The sequence below is a fragment of the Tachysurus vachellii genome, chromosome 21 (assembly GCF_030014155.1).
Source record: "Tachysurus vachellii isolate PV-2020 chromosome 21, HZAU_Pvac_v1, whole genome shotgun sequence".
NCBI lineage: Eukaryota > Metazoa > Chordata > Actinopteri > Siluriformes > Bagridae > Tachysurus > Tachysurus vachellii.
The window spans coordinates 9249912-9265390 of record NC_083480.1 but is presented as its reverse complement, the minus strand read 5'-3'; positions in this window follow the sequence as shown (position 1 = coordinate 9265390).

Genomic DNA, 15479 nt, shown 5'->3' with positions numbered 1-15479 from the left:
GCAATTTTGTTGTTGTTGTTGTTGTTGTTGTTGTAACTTTGAGAGGTAGAATAGGCTGGACAGAGAACAAAATTTGTTATAAATGAATTATAAATGGTTAAAAAACATTCATTAAATGATGATGTGGGACACGCTGTTATTAGAAAATATTATAAAATTTATAATTTTCTCCTATACTGGCAAGCCACTTTGTTGCCCTGCGCTCAGATAAAAGACTGATATTAACCCAAACCCAGTCTGTTTACATGATTGCTTAATAAAACCTACAGTTGTAGATTTACTAATTAATTTACTAATGAATGCCACGAAATGTCACTTAACTATACAAAACATTCAATTAAACTTTTAAATATGATGTAACTAGTAATTTGAGCCTTTGTTTATCTTTTCTTTCCTTTTCCTTTGTGATTATCCCGCACCTCTTGCTCAATATTTTTTCTGTCTTCCTTTATTATTTATATCTTCTTTTATTCTTTTTATTGTTTCTACTGTTCTTCATTCTAGTGGCAATTTTCCAGGCTTTGTGACTTCACAGCTGGTGAAGAGACAGCATTTCCCCGGCTCACCAAACGGAAACATTGATTAACCTTCTTCTTTGGTGAAAACATTGCATGCAGAACTGTGTTACCATCAAGGTGAGTATGAGGTGAAATTTCCCCTCCTCATACTCCTCAGGTCACTCAGGTTTTACCAAGAAAGAAAAAACACTTTGTTTTAAAAGGCTGTCAGTCTTGACAGTCTTCAAATTGCTTCGGGGCAGAACAAAGTAGCTGCATTTTTAATTCTTCTACTTCTGGAAAACCAGAGAGAATTTAAAAAAAAAATCTTTTAGAGAGTGAAAGCAAGGCTTGCAATTAGCCATAATGGAACAACATAATAACAAAATTGTGCACATGCTGTAGCAAAATACATTTTGTAAAAGGTCAAATTGACGACTGTAGCCATAGGAAATGAAATAAAAGCAGCAATAAAGCTCTCTATAGAAAAATGCAATTCGGAAATGGGCATTACTGCACATGTTACAGGGTGTATAAACTTTCTGCCTTAATCCACTATTAGATATTACATATAATATTCAATATGATCTTTTCACATTTAGTGTGATAATTCACCCTGACCATTATAACTCAGGCAGTTACTGGCTTCACTGACTATAGCCTGTTTGTTTAGCTAGTAATTAGCAATCACTGAACTTGCAAAATCTAAATCAAACCCACTGTATTATTAAACTTGATAACCAATGCAAATGTGCAATTACCATAGTTTCTTTCAGACTGACAGCTAGTTACTAAATGTGCTCACATGCCATGCTTGGAACCTTTTAGCTGTCTAAGTAGCTTAATGAGAATGTAGTTTAAATGTATACCCGAGTTTGTCTTTTGTAATGACAGATACAAGTCCTGCACATTGAACAAAGGGGGTTTGAGCCATTTGTCTTGCTCGGCAGTGGCCAGGTCATTATGTGATGCTGGTGGAGGAAAGCATTTCCTCACTTGCTAAGCCAAAACATCCCAAAGTGGCTCAATATTATTCAGTATTCAAATCTAGTGACTGTTCAGGCCAAGGGAGATGCTCAAATTCACACCACTCTGTCACCAGTCTTACTCTGTGTTTAAGGTGCATTATCAATCACATACATGGCCCCAACTTCAGAGTAAAATGTTTGAATGACTGGATGTACATGGCCGTCCAGAATGGTTTGGTAGTCCTTGGCAGTGATGCACCCATCTAGCACAAGTAGTGTTGATCAACCCTGTGCTTTTTTTTAATTTAGAAGCTTCAAGAGATAATTAGTTAGCAACACATCATGCTTTAGGGCTTTTCCTTTGTTTTACTTAAAACATTTCTGTAGACTTTTTCTATTCATTTTAAGTGAGCTAGCTAGATTGTATATATTGTATACTGTATGTATGCTACTACTTATGTTTCTTATGTGGGGAAAAACTCCAGATGGTGTGGCCTAAACCAGAAGATGTCTTTTACTTTCACATTATATCTGGAATATATTTATTTAATATTTATAGAAGGAGCCTCCAGTGTTAGAAAACTGTTTGCTTTCCAGTTTCTTAATAACATGTGTGTGTGTGTGTGTGTGTGTGTCAATGCTTAAATAATGTATCTGTATTCAGTTATATACATAGAATTCCTACATTATCAGCCCCCATAAAAGAAACAGAAGTCCTTCAAATTCTTCCAACTCTAAACTCCAAAGCTATAAATTCAGACACTAGTCCCCTATACTGTATATTTTACATTCACCCCATGTTCCATTCCCATACACTTCGGGCTACACAAAAACCTCACTGTATTCACTGATCTGAGATGAATTTACTACTTCTTTTACTTCAGAGAGCTGAGTCTAAATCAGAAAATAAAGACATAAATCTACTGCAATGAGCTGTCCTGAAGGGCATATGAGAAAAAGTAGGGGAATGGAGGGAATAAACATGCCATACCAGTATGCAGTACAATAAAAGGAATATATAAGTAAGATATGGGTTAGACATCAGTGGAAGCTTTGAGCCATTTCTGAAGGTTTCTTATTCCTCACGAGAATGATGCTCTCCTGCTGTACTATTGTATGGTGTCATGAGAAAATGAATATGTACAGTGAAGGAAAATAAGTATCTGAAGTATATGGACCATTTTATTTTTGTTATGAAATATACTTCCAGTTCCAGTCATGTCTTTTGACTTTATACTTATAAATATAAATTAAAACAAAGTATATATCGATAAGCATAAAGCATAATGTCCACAAATATGATGATATGTGTAACCCTATATAAGAAATATTATATATATGAGGTCTGACCATAGTATATTATTCCACAGGAGTGCAATTGTTTTCTAAATTCTTTTAGAAATAAAAAAGATTGCATGTGCTTCTGGGCTAGCAGAAAAGTTTGTATGAGGTGTAGGACTGAAGTTTGCATGAGGTGTAGGACTGAAGATGATAGCGGTGCTGGATTGTTGGTCCTGCTGCTTTCAGGTCGTCCTGCAACTGCTGGCTTTTCTCTTCGTTTCTTTCTCGTTAGTCTGAGAGTGGGTTGTGATATCTTGCATCGCATTTCCACTTGTATGTTATTGAAATAGTACTTTGTGTCTCTATAGCTTTTCCAATTAAAGTTTTTTTTTAATCTTTTTTCTTTCTTTTTAATAATGTGTCTGAGATCTCCTTTCACTTCTCTACAGTTGCTACTGTAAAAGCTTTGTATCTGCATATGTTTTCTCTTAAAAATTAATTTTTTAAACAGATCTTTGTTTAAGCTTGTAAATACAAACCTTTTGTACAAGTCAAGAGAGGTAAGGTGTATAAATCTGAAGTGGATATGTGCACAGGAAACATTAAATAACAAAAACAAATCTATTTGAATGCTTATTTCCCCTCACTGTATGATAACAGCACTAAATAATAGCTACCTTATGTGTTTGAAAGCAGTGTGTAGGTAGGCAAAGTGCCTTTTCAGTGCACTCCAACTTTAACCCTTCTGTTAAATATTTAAATACTTTTTGTTATTATCTTTATATAGTGGTATACAGCTTAAAAAGAAAAGAAAAAAACAGTAACATTTATGAATGTGCTCATAAATATTAATATTTGCATTTTCTTTCTCGCCTCCTTGATGTTAATCAGCAAAAAAATATTTTTTACATTACAGAGAAACCACAAAACCCTGAAAAACTCTCATTGTTGATGTATGTTTTTTTTTGTTGAATAGTAAACAGATAGTAAACAGTAATAATAATAATAATAATAATAATAATAATAATAATAATAATAATAATAATCGTGCTATAATTTCATTTTGTATTTTTCCCTATGTATAGCATTTTTTGTTAGCAAAAAATGAACAAAAAATAAATTTACCCCCCTGAAATATTTAGCATTATCTACTTTCATTATCCAAGTCATCAATGAACTGATTATAGTTCAGTGCAGCTTTATGGGGCATTACTAAATTGTTGAAAAATGCTTAGCAAGTACAGTTGCCAAATTAGAAAGAACAGTAAGAACAGTCATAAAGCTTTATGAACATAGAGGGTGTTAGCAAAGTAACACTTGATTACACCACCTGCTGGCAGGATGTTAACATACAGGGGTCCAATGGCAGCTCAATGCCAACCATGACAAAACATAGTGTGCAATCATTCAATAATATAGTGGCACCGCAGTGCAGTCACACTGATCATTTCACACTGTTTATTGTCAGAAATATTTGGACCACTTCGAATCAAATGAATATGTAATTCAAATCAGCATCTTTCCCATGTTATCAGGAAGGGCAGAAATAGTGAAGAGAGCATTAGAGAGTGAAGTATGGAAATGTTGAAACCCACACATACACACACACACCTGACATTCACCACTCAGTGTTAACATCAGCAGGGCTACTTAAGTTATACTGTAGTGCCTTTACACATTCACACGCATAGACACACACACACACACACACACACACACACACACACACACACACACACACACACACACACACACACACACACACACACACACACACACACAGTATACGCTTCTGGCTTTAAATTTGGACCAGATGTCTTTCTTAGCAGCACATGACCTTGTTAGGGAGGCATTGAAATTGATTGTAATGTAGAAAACACACTCTGATCTTTGTTCAATTATGTTAATGTTTGTTACACAATGACATTTACAGGCAAGGTGACCAGTGTGGTGTAAAAAACAACAATTAGTTGTTTAAAACCTGCCTCCAAACCAACCTGATGGCAGATGTGTACAAGTAATAAAATCCTATATTTTTGCACAATGTACTGTATAATATTGAGTATGCACACCGGTCAGTTTATGTCTATTTTATGTCAGTTTATGTTTATGACAACTTTATGTCCTTAGCTCTATGTTGTTCTATGTAGCACCATGGTCCTGGAAAAACTGTTTCATTTCACTATGTACTGAGTCAGCTATATATGTAAAAACTTCTTGACTTGACTTGACTAATATAAGTCTGCCACATGCCTTAAATGTAAATGTAATATTAAAAAAACATTTGTTTTCTGAACTGGAGTGATTATTTTACATATACCACAGTGATATGTCAACGATTCCAATGTTTCATTTATTAATGATCTCCTTGCTCTCTCTCTCCCTCACGTTCATATATACTATCTCACTCTCAGAATCCCGTTTTTAGAAAATTATTTGAATAGTAGTCTTGATTATGTGGGTTGTTTGCTATACAAGTGCCTTTATATGAGCTGTTACTATAGAAACAATAATGTATAAGAACAAATGTATTAATATTAATATTGCATTCATTTTACAGGCAGAATTACTAGTATTATTAGTAATCACTATGCTGGCGTTAGACAAAACTAATCCACACGAAGTAATATGATAAATCAGATTTGATAATTACATCATTTAACCTCCATGGAAAAATAAATAAATAAATAAAATTCATTGAATAAAAAAGTCACTTTAAAAGGAACAACCTTGTGACCTGGAGATCTGAAGTAAAATATAAAAAGTTTTCCACAAAACTTTTAAAATGAATAATTTTTAAAGATTAGAGACAAAACAACAGAGACAAGTGGAGGAACATTTGTCTAGAACTTTGATTGATGTTTCACCACCATCATGTGATCCATTACTGATCATTTTACTTTATCAGCATGATCTGTCATGTTTGATTCCTTACATATCATCCTCATCTGGATTTCCAAAAGGACTTCAGTTAATTTGTAAAATTAGGAATATGCATGTGTTCTCGATAAGTAAATACAATTACTGCACATCTGAAGCAAGAACGGAAAAGAAAAATATCTAAGAATATTCAGGACAACAAATAAAACTTTTAGGGATGTTGCATATGTATGTCGAGAGAAAATGAAGAAAATATAGTAGATATGTTTTACTTTCATCATGCAGTGCTCTAGTTAATAATATCATTTTAAATAATACTAACAATTTTCTCTGAACCTCACTTGTGTGCCCAAAGTTCAGAGCGAGTTACAGCATCAGAGGAACCAGACACCATTTATACTCCTCATTCCCAGAGGATGAGTGTAGCTCTTACTTTTTGTTTCCTATCATCTATCACATATTTTTTATCCATTCTGACATTTTAAATAGTCACTTCAGATCAGATGTGTATTTTTTGTGTGTATATGTCTGAGTTGTTCAGTGTTAATCGTTAAAGTTGTGTTATAAAACACATCTTTTTGTTTTAAAATCTGATTGGCTGAGGCACGTTCAAAGCCTGTGAAATTACTGACATGTAATTGAATCACAATAATTAAATTTAGTATTAGTAAATTAAGAATTAATTAGCATTAAAATTATTTATTGTCAACTGTTTTATCAAGTTGGATTTTATCACTCAACCCCTGTTGAAATCACTGGAACCATCTCCTTTCCATAGCTTATTGCTTTATTCTAATTAGTTTGATATACACTGTTTACATTTCATTCTTTTACAGAGTAGGATTTGTCTCATCTGCTTAGACGTTGTCAGAGACTGGGACAATGTCCTGCCGGAACACCGGGGGGCGCTGGCAGGTGTATTGTTGTTTATCGTTGTGAGATTATGTCTTGTATGAGTTTACCTGTTTCTCATAACCCTTAATGTGGCTTGTTATTTATATCCCTCCATCATTGTTCACAACGTGCACTATGTTTGCTGGTGTGTGCTGTTGCGTCTATGTTTTTTTCTATGATCTAGCCTTGATCGTATTTTGGTTTTAGGCATGTTATTCAGCTTTTAAGTGATCTCGTTTTGGTTAGTACCATGTCTTATTTAAGTGTCATTTTGTTTCGTTCTGTTCAATCATGCCACACCATCGCCAGTGTGACAGACTTCTTTTCAATTATCTTTTTAAAATGTAAGTAATAGTACAGCATGGTTTCCCGATCTGCTTTGTGAGAAGGTGTGGATTCATTTAATATGTAATATTTACAGTATGTGTTGTATGTTCCATACATCCATTTTCTGTACCACTTATCCTACACCTGGCAGGAAGCCTATTCTTGCTGACAAGAACACAAGGCAGGGGACACCCTTGATGGGGTGCCAGCCCATTGCAGGCTACAATCTCACACACACACTCATTGAAACACTATGAGCAATTTAGAGATGCCAATCAGGATACCACTCATGTTTTTTTTTTTACTAGGAGATGAAACCGTGCTAACCACTAAGCCACAATAGAAAGGGTAAAAATGGTTTATAGCATACAGTAAGCAATGACAAGAACTAACTTGTGGATATTTAATAATGATTAATACGAATATAAATAGTTCAAATACACTTCAAATTATTTTCTTATAACAGCAGTTTATTGTGTGTACATTGCCTGTGTGGTAATCAGTAAGGAGATGTTTTGGGTCAGTAGGCTATGCCATTACTTCAGAGAGGTGGAGCAAATCTCTGCTCCTTATCTGGCTTACTCTTGGGAAATATGCTTCTTAATGCCAGACTCTTCTCTCTAATCCAGCTAAACACATATGATGCTATTTATACTAACAGGCTAGTTCATCCCGATTGACAGCTTTAATGAAAATGTTTATTTGAGCTGTGTATTTCCATCCTAGCATGACTTCATGACTTTGCTTATGCTCATTTGAAAAATATAAACGTGGTCAAAGATTGTTTTTCTGTTGCCTACTGTATAAACTCAAAGGCTCTATAAAGGCTGTTGAACAGGACATAAAATTGCCTACGTTCAAAAGCATTGAAACATTTAGTATGACGTGAATGAATAGAAAGTGTCAGCATGTGTTTGCTGCTTTTGCATAGCTTTTAGCACTGGCTCTTGTCTGCTTATAAAAGATAGATAGCAAAAATGACTTATGATCTGTGCAGTGAGGGAAGAGGCTTTTCTCTGTACATTACTCATCAGCAATCAGTCTCAGAGACAAGCACAAGCATGAAAGCGTGTGTGTATGGAAGCTTAAAGGAGAGTGCAGGGAGAGTCAGGGTGATCTGACTCGCATCTGTAGAGAGCATTCAATTAAGAGTTGAACTGCGGGCATCATTAAACATGACGAGGCTATGAAAATTAACAGAGAAAGCTGGAGCTCAGAGCCGCCTGGACACACCACCGGACTTTCTGGGAGATCATGGAATGACAACATAGAATAGCATAGCATTGTGCAGTCCGACACACAGATTCAGGAAGACAGATATAAAATACTCAACAGTTATAATCTGCATTTTCTATTTGTTGGCAAACTGAAAACAAAAAGATGTTTTTTGCTTAAACACATCACTAAGTGCTTCTCGTATTTTGTGTTAAAACCACTTTAATTTACATTTATAATTGAAATATAATGCTACTCGTCATGAAGTACATTTCCTGTCAGCCCTATGTGGCATACATGTCCTAATCACTAACACCTGTTTCATATTACTCCCCATTAGCATCCCAACTTAATCTCTGGTTTCTGTGTGTATCTTTCTCAAATATTTGTTGCTGTTGCTATGTTGGTCAAGTGCGCCACGTCTTTGCTCATTTAGTATTATTTTTTGTTTCAAATGCATAGTTCATAGTTATTGTTTTTTTCACTGTTTTGGATGATTGTCTTGTACCTTGTCAACCATTTAATAACAAAACTAAGCTAATTAGTGTCCATCATGGGTACTCTAGGTTTACGGTGCACAAAGGATAAAGTTGTTAAAGTTTCAGAGAGAAAGAAGCTAGAGCAAGAAGTATTATAGAAACAAAGAACTTTGTTTTGTTGGCAAAAAACACACTTGAAAGACCACAACAGGCTTGGTGATCAGCCACAGAACTGACTAGCCAGGAAAAACAGCAGGAGGTTTCCAAACAATGTGCCAGTACTAAACACAATTTGTCTACTGCAAATTTAGATGAATGTGAAATGGCTGTATGCCTATCAGTGCACTATATGGCAACAGTTACCTCACAGTAAAACTCTCAAAAGATCAGCAACCGGTTGCACCAATAGAGCATACGATCTATCATAGCCTAGGTTAAGAGAACATGGCTACTACATTCAAGTTTACTATTATTAAATATTGTAAAATACATGGTTGCAATAGGTAGCATATTTTTTAAGTGCATGATTTGCTGACAATAAATGGTTAATTTTATATGTATTTAATGAGTATAACTTTGCCTTTATTTTCAAAAAATGCTTGTGATCCATGATTACCAGTACACGATGATCAAAAGTACATAAAAATGCAAGAAAAAAAAACAAAAAAAAAAACGCTATTATTGAAAAAACGTATTTCCAGTTTAGATTATTGAAACAGTACATCATGAAACGTTTTATGGTTAATTTAATATTAGACTTTATTCTGCAGTTCAGTGACTTCAAATGTAGCCACTTTATCTTTTGTTGCCATGGTTCATGTAATTCAGAGTCTCTTTGGATTTTGTTAAACTTGCTTGAAGTAAATTTTACACAGAATGAGGAGAGATCCACTTCCCCGTCGCTTGAGTGAAGCTGAGTGCATGCAGTGCGGTTTTATACACACATTGTGCACATCAACAATCAGATCTCAGACGTAACTGTGGACTTAAGCACTGTAAAGTTATGCACACAGCGTGGAATCCGAGTAAATCACTAAAGTAAAACATCTCCTATTAACATGTGAATTTTGAGCATGATGTCAGCTCAAGCAAAGGCAGATCCACTGGCTGACATAAGCACATTGATCTGTCATGGTGACTTAATGGAGAATCCTTTTAAAAGCCAATATTAAATACTATATGACCAAAAGTTTGACACCTGATGTTTGGTGCCGTGGCCTGGGGTGCAGTCTAAAGCTGTTCAGTATGGTTGAGGTCAGAGCTCTGTTCAGGACACTCCAGTTCTTTCACTCTAACCTATCAAACCATGTCTTCATGGATCTCACTTAATGCACAGAAAGCTTATGTTTTGTCCTCTTAGTTCTAGTCAATAGAAATTCTACATTCTACAGCATACAAAGACTATAAAAATACTTTACAAACAGTTCTTACAAATGTTTTGTAAGAACTACGTATGGGTGTGATGGTCAGGTCCACAGACATTTGTGCTGTATATTGTTGTTATATTTACTGTACATAAAAATGACAGTTATTCACTTGTATCATCCCTATAAAGTATAAAAATGTGTCTGTTAATACACAGTCACATAAAAATAACTCTATTATATGTACAGTTTAGGATTTGGTTGTGGGTTGCTCCCAAGCAGTTTGTTTTCTTTCTTTCTTTCTTTCTTTCTTTCTTTCTTTCTTTCTTTCTTTCTTTCTTTCTTTCTGTCGGTCTGTCTTTTTTCTTCTCTCTTCATCTCTCACTCTTAGACACTCTTGATGTCATTGTTGCTATACATATGTCCCTTTCTTACCCCAGACACATGGACTATATTTAACTTTCACTCATTTTTATTAACTCTGTCCTGTAAACCTGTCCAATAAGAAGTCTTATCATATTCTAACACATTATCTAACTATTCTGGTTCACATTTACATGCCCCATTCATTCCTTTGCTAATAATAGTTAGAATCTGAATGATTCAAATATTTTGAATGTAAATGTGGAAACGACAAGAACAATAACACTTGTTTCATCTTAATAAATATAAACAATTCCAGAAGACATCACTTCACAAATTGGAGTTGATTTAGTTGAATGTCGGAGCCAAATTGGTTTGCTTAAGCCATACATCATGAATACATACTGAAATATATAATACATTTTTGGACTGTGGAGAGCTTACCAAGGTACACACAATACCACACACACACACTTGCTGATTGTAATGGTCCTCAGAGACTTTCTGCTTGAGTGAATCCTTTCAGACGTAATTATTCAGATGGAGGAAGATTACAAGTGGAGGACAATGTTGGTGCCTGCAAGTTTAGACTATGGGCTCTGTTGCTTGAATCCATTTGAAAATAAGTCTGTAATAAAGCATACTCTTTGTTTTGGTCATTTCAGTACCTGGGTTTTGTGATGTTTAGACATGATTGAGGTAAAATATTTTATATTTTTCATGCTTTGTATTAATATTGAGCGTAATGAGAAACACAATTTGAGGTCATTTTGAGGTAATGTCTTCAGATAAAAGCAAACGCATCTATGACAGCTAAAACTTACTTTAAGAGAAAACATAATTGTAACAAAGAATTGGGAAAACAGACACAAAAGTATAAGAACAAATAAATAAGAATGTGCAATAACTAAGAACTCTGACCAACTAGTGAAAACCAATGAAGCAAAAGGAAGGAAGAAAATGTATCCAAAACAGCACACAGAGAATTGAGAATGGTATGACAGTGAGATCTGCGACTCATGCTGAGAGGGGTAATTTGACAGAATTTCTAACAGTATGATGGGACCTTGTTATAAATAATCTCCCGTGGGCCCTACATCACATCCGTATCTTAAGTCTTCAGAAAGAAAATCCCAAAATGGTAAGATTCCTTTGAATGCATAAATACACAATCTTCTCCAAAAAACTTTAATGTTCCAAAAATAAATAAAATACACTATTACAAGAATATGCAAGTGGGACACCAATGAAGCTATATTTTCTCTAGAATGGTAATGGAAATACTAATGTTACTATAGTAAGCTGCAAAATGCATTAGTTGATACCATTTCATTACTTAGTGAGCCAATTTGTGTTAAATGGGCTATAAGGTTGGAGATTGTAAACTTGCTGTCTAACTTAAATTAGCTAAACAGCTAAAGTAAAGGAACCCTTGAGTTTGTGGCAAGGCTAAAGCAGTTATGTGTTCAGTCTAAAAGCAACTCCATTTCAGGATAAAGTGCCTACATCTGATTTGGTTACAGTGTCTGGTGTAAAATAGGCTTTACATGTGGTCCTTGCTGGCTACCTACACATATAACATATAAGATTGTGTTATAGATACATTATAATTGATTCGATTAAGTTGATTAGATTGGCTATTTGGCCATTAAGCTTCACATAAATAATCAACACTGACAAAGGCAAAAAAAAAAAAAACAAACGTGTTTAGAAATTACAAATACTCTCATTTAAGTAAGCATTTGAGAAGTATCAACACCAGCTTGGAGTCTTCTTAGACAATCTCTACAAGCATTACACACCTAAAATTGGACAGATTCTTTCATTCTTCTTGGCAGATCCTCTTAAGCTCAATGAGATTAGATTGGGCTGTCCATGACCTGCCATCTTTAGGTCTCTCTATAGTGCCTAAAATAGCGCTTGAAGTTCAGGCCAAAGAGTTTAACTTTTGTCTTATCAGACTTATCAGATGTGCTCAGAAACCTTCAAGTGTCTAATATGCCTTTTTTCTCAAGAGTGGCTTCCATCTAGCCACTCTACCACTTTACCATAAAAGCTGTCCTTCCAACAGGTTCTCACATCTCTGCAGAGGACTTCTTAAGCTCTCTTAGAGTGGCTATTACATTCTTGTTCCTCTCCTGGATCAAGGCTCTTCTAGATGGTTACCACTTTTGGCTGGATGATCAACTCTATTCAGTTCAATTAAATTAATTTCAGTTTAATTTGGATAGTGTATATAGCAATGATTATTGTCTCAAAGCTGCTCTACAAAAAGATATAATTTCAAGATATACATTTAAAATGTTTCTAAATATTGATTTACTCACAACAACCAAGCCAGTGATAATGTTTGTAAGAAAAAAACTCCATGGGATGATATGAATAAGCAAACTTGCAATAATAGCACATATCCAGAACTTAGTTGAAGGCCTTAGTATAATTGAGTGCCATTTTTCTCTAACTTCTTTTATCAACAAGGCCTGACTCCTCAGAGAACTACTGCTAAATAGATGCTTTTTGTTTATTGCATGATTCTGTGAAAAACTCCAGAGATTGTTTTGTATAAAAATCTAAGGAAATCAACAATTTCTGAAACACTCACACCAGCCCATCTGGCACCAAAATCCATGCCATGGTCACTCACATGCCAAGAGTTCACTTTTTTATGTGAATAATAACTGCAGCAATTGATTTTTTTTTTTTTTTTTTGTATTTATCTGAGACTCTTTCAAGCAAGTTTTCAGAATTTTATCATTTAGAATCAGGTCTTTTATTCAGTACAGCCACATAAAAGCATCATTGAAGCAAGAAGCAATTACAGTTTTGAATCTGTCCAAACACATTCTATAGGCTTCACATCTGGGCTTTGGTTGGCCCACTCAAGGACATATAGGACTACACTACAATGTTGTCTTGGTTGTACTGTATACTGTATGTTGAGAGTTGAACTCTCAAAATACATCTCAATCCAAATTGATTCATTCCCCAAGAATGTATATGATATACAAGAAAATGTCTTGGCAGTATTAATTACAGACATAAGCTTATGATTTTATTTTCTTTTAATTTTTGTGACTAGCAGGCTGATTCCTCAGGCTTTTTCAGCTATTTGTACTAAGAATCCCATATTAGCTTTGATTTAATTTATGTTCAAAAAGAACTGGTTCATTCAAATGTCTTTTTTCTTCAGCTTGTCAAAGATTTATTCTAAAATATTTAATAGTTTTTGTTTCTCTAGGAGCATAAACTTAACTCTTCTCACACACATTATGTGAGAATGATAGCCATAAACATGAGCTTAATAACAGCTTAACCGTGTTATAAAAAGAATCTGTCATGCAAGAAAATATTAAATAAACTAATGTACGAAACATAACAAAACATCACTTGCCTAATTTGAAGTGTTCTAGCTTATTAATTCAAATTCTTGTGTACAACCCTATTGCCTATTAGTGCTACCTCTGCACTCTGTAAATAATTAAAAAAATATGTAAAAGCTTATCAAATACATTTAATGGGAAAATTGTTGGTGTGCTTTTATGTGTCTACTTCAACAAGGCATTTGATGGCATTAGGCTGTGAAATAAAATAAAATAAAAAAAATAAGCTAATTAATTTAATTCAAGGTCAATGAACTTTTACATAAATGTCCTCAAGCTTGGAAAGCAGCATGGCAAACAATATGATGGAATGATACCTTTTACAGAGGACCTACAAGAGTTGGACAAATGCTGTCCTTGACAAACGATGTCATTGAATAGGTGCAACTAATAGGCACTAGCACTGGTCATTAAAAGCGGTGATAGATCCACTGAGGTTAAAGAGTACACTATAAGAATACTACTGTAAGACTAGCACTGAGTGATATTAAAATTTATTCGGTCTGCTTTTATCAATGCACTCTTGTAGGTAGAATAGGAAGAAAGGCATTTTTATGTCCTTGAAAAAATCAAGTCTCTTTGTTTATTATTAGACCATCAAATAACTCATTAGTGAACAGCAAATAACACACACAAATTTTACATTACAATGTAATACTATACCTATTTGAACACATCATGCCTAAAAATTCCATTTTTCATTCATTCATTCATCTTCTACCGCTTATCCGAACTACCTCGGGTCACGGGGAGCCTGTGCCTATCTCAGGCGTCATTGGGCATCAAGGCAGGATACACCCTGGACGGAGTGCCAACCCATCGCAGGGCACAAACACACTCTTATTCACTCACTCACTCACTCACGCAATCACACACTAGGGACAATTTTCCAGAGATGCCAATCAACCTACCATGCATGTCTTTGGACCGGGGGAGTAAACCGGAGTACCCGGAGGAAACCCCCGAGGCACGGGGAGAACATGCAAACTCCACACACACAAGGTGGAGGCGGGAATCGAACCCCGACCCTGGAGGTGTGAGGCGAACGTGCTAACCACTAAGCCACCGTGCCCCAAAATTCCATTTTATGTTTTAATATATAAATAGTTAGAATATAATTTTTATAATAGATGTCAACATTTGCCAAAGAATTTTTGATAATCTTGAACTTAATTTGTCTATGCATGTATAATCAAGGAATTCAAGGAATATATAAGGTCAATATATAGTGTTATTTTTCAAATAATTAGTTTTTATTATACTAGATATTAAAGTATGTACAAGCTTTCTAAAGCTATTAAGTGTTAGGCTTACATTAGGTTTTGTTATTATATGTTTCATTATGAGTTTTGCAGTTATGTTAAATATATACAGTAAGTATATTAAATAATATACAGTAAGTAGAACTAGCCAGGTGAGTCAGTAAAAAGACTTGAATGTGTGCATGTTTTCAATACAAAGTAGAGCTTAAAAAAACTGTAGACACACAGGCTCTTTGCTGAAAAATGTCTGTTTTAGCTCAAATACCTGCACTTGGCAGGCACTTTTATCCAGAGCATACTACATTATCTCATGTATGCAACTGATGGTTCAGGGCCTTGTTCAGGGGCCCTGTAGTGGTAGCTTAGTGGTCCTGGAATTCAAACTCACAACCATCCAATCAGTAGTCCAACAACTTAAACACTGCACTGCCACTGTCCCATGTCTGCATCTGTTTGTCTGCCACTGTTCCATGTCTGCATCTGTAGGGAAAATATACAGATTGAATAATGACCTGGAACACATTCATCCATTCATCCATCCCGCTTCAATAAGCACTTGGTCAAGTCAA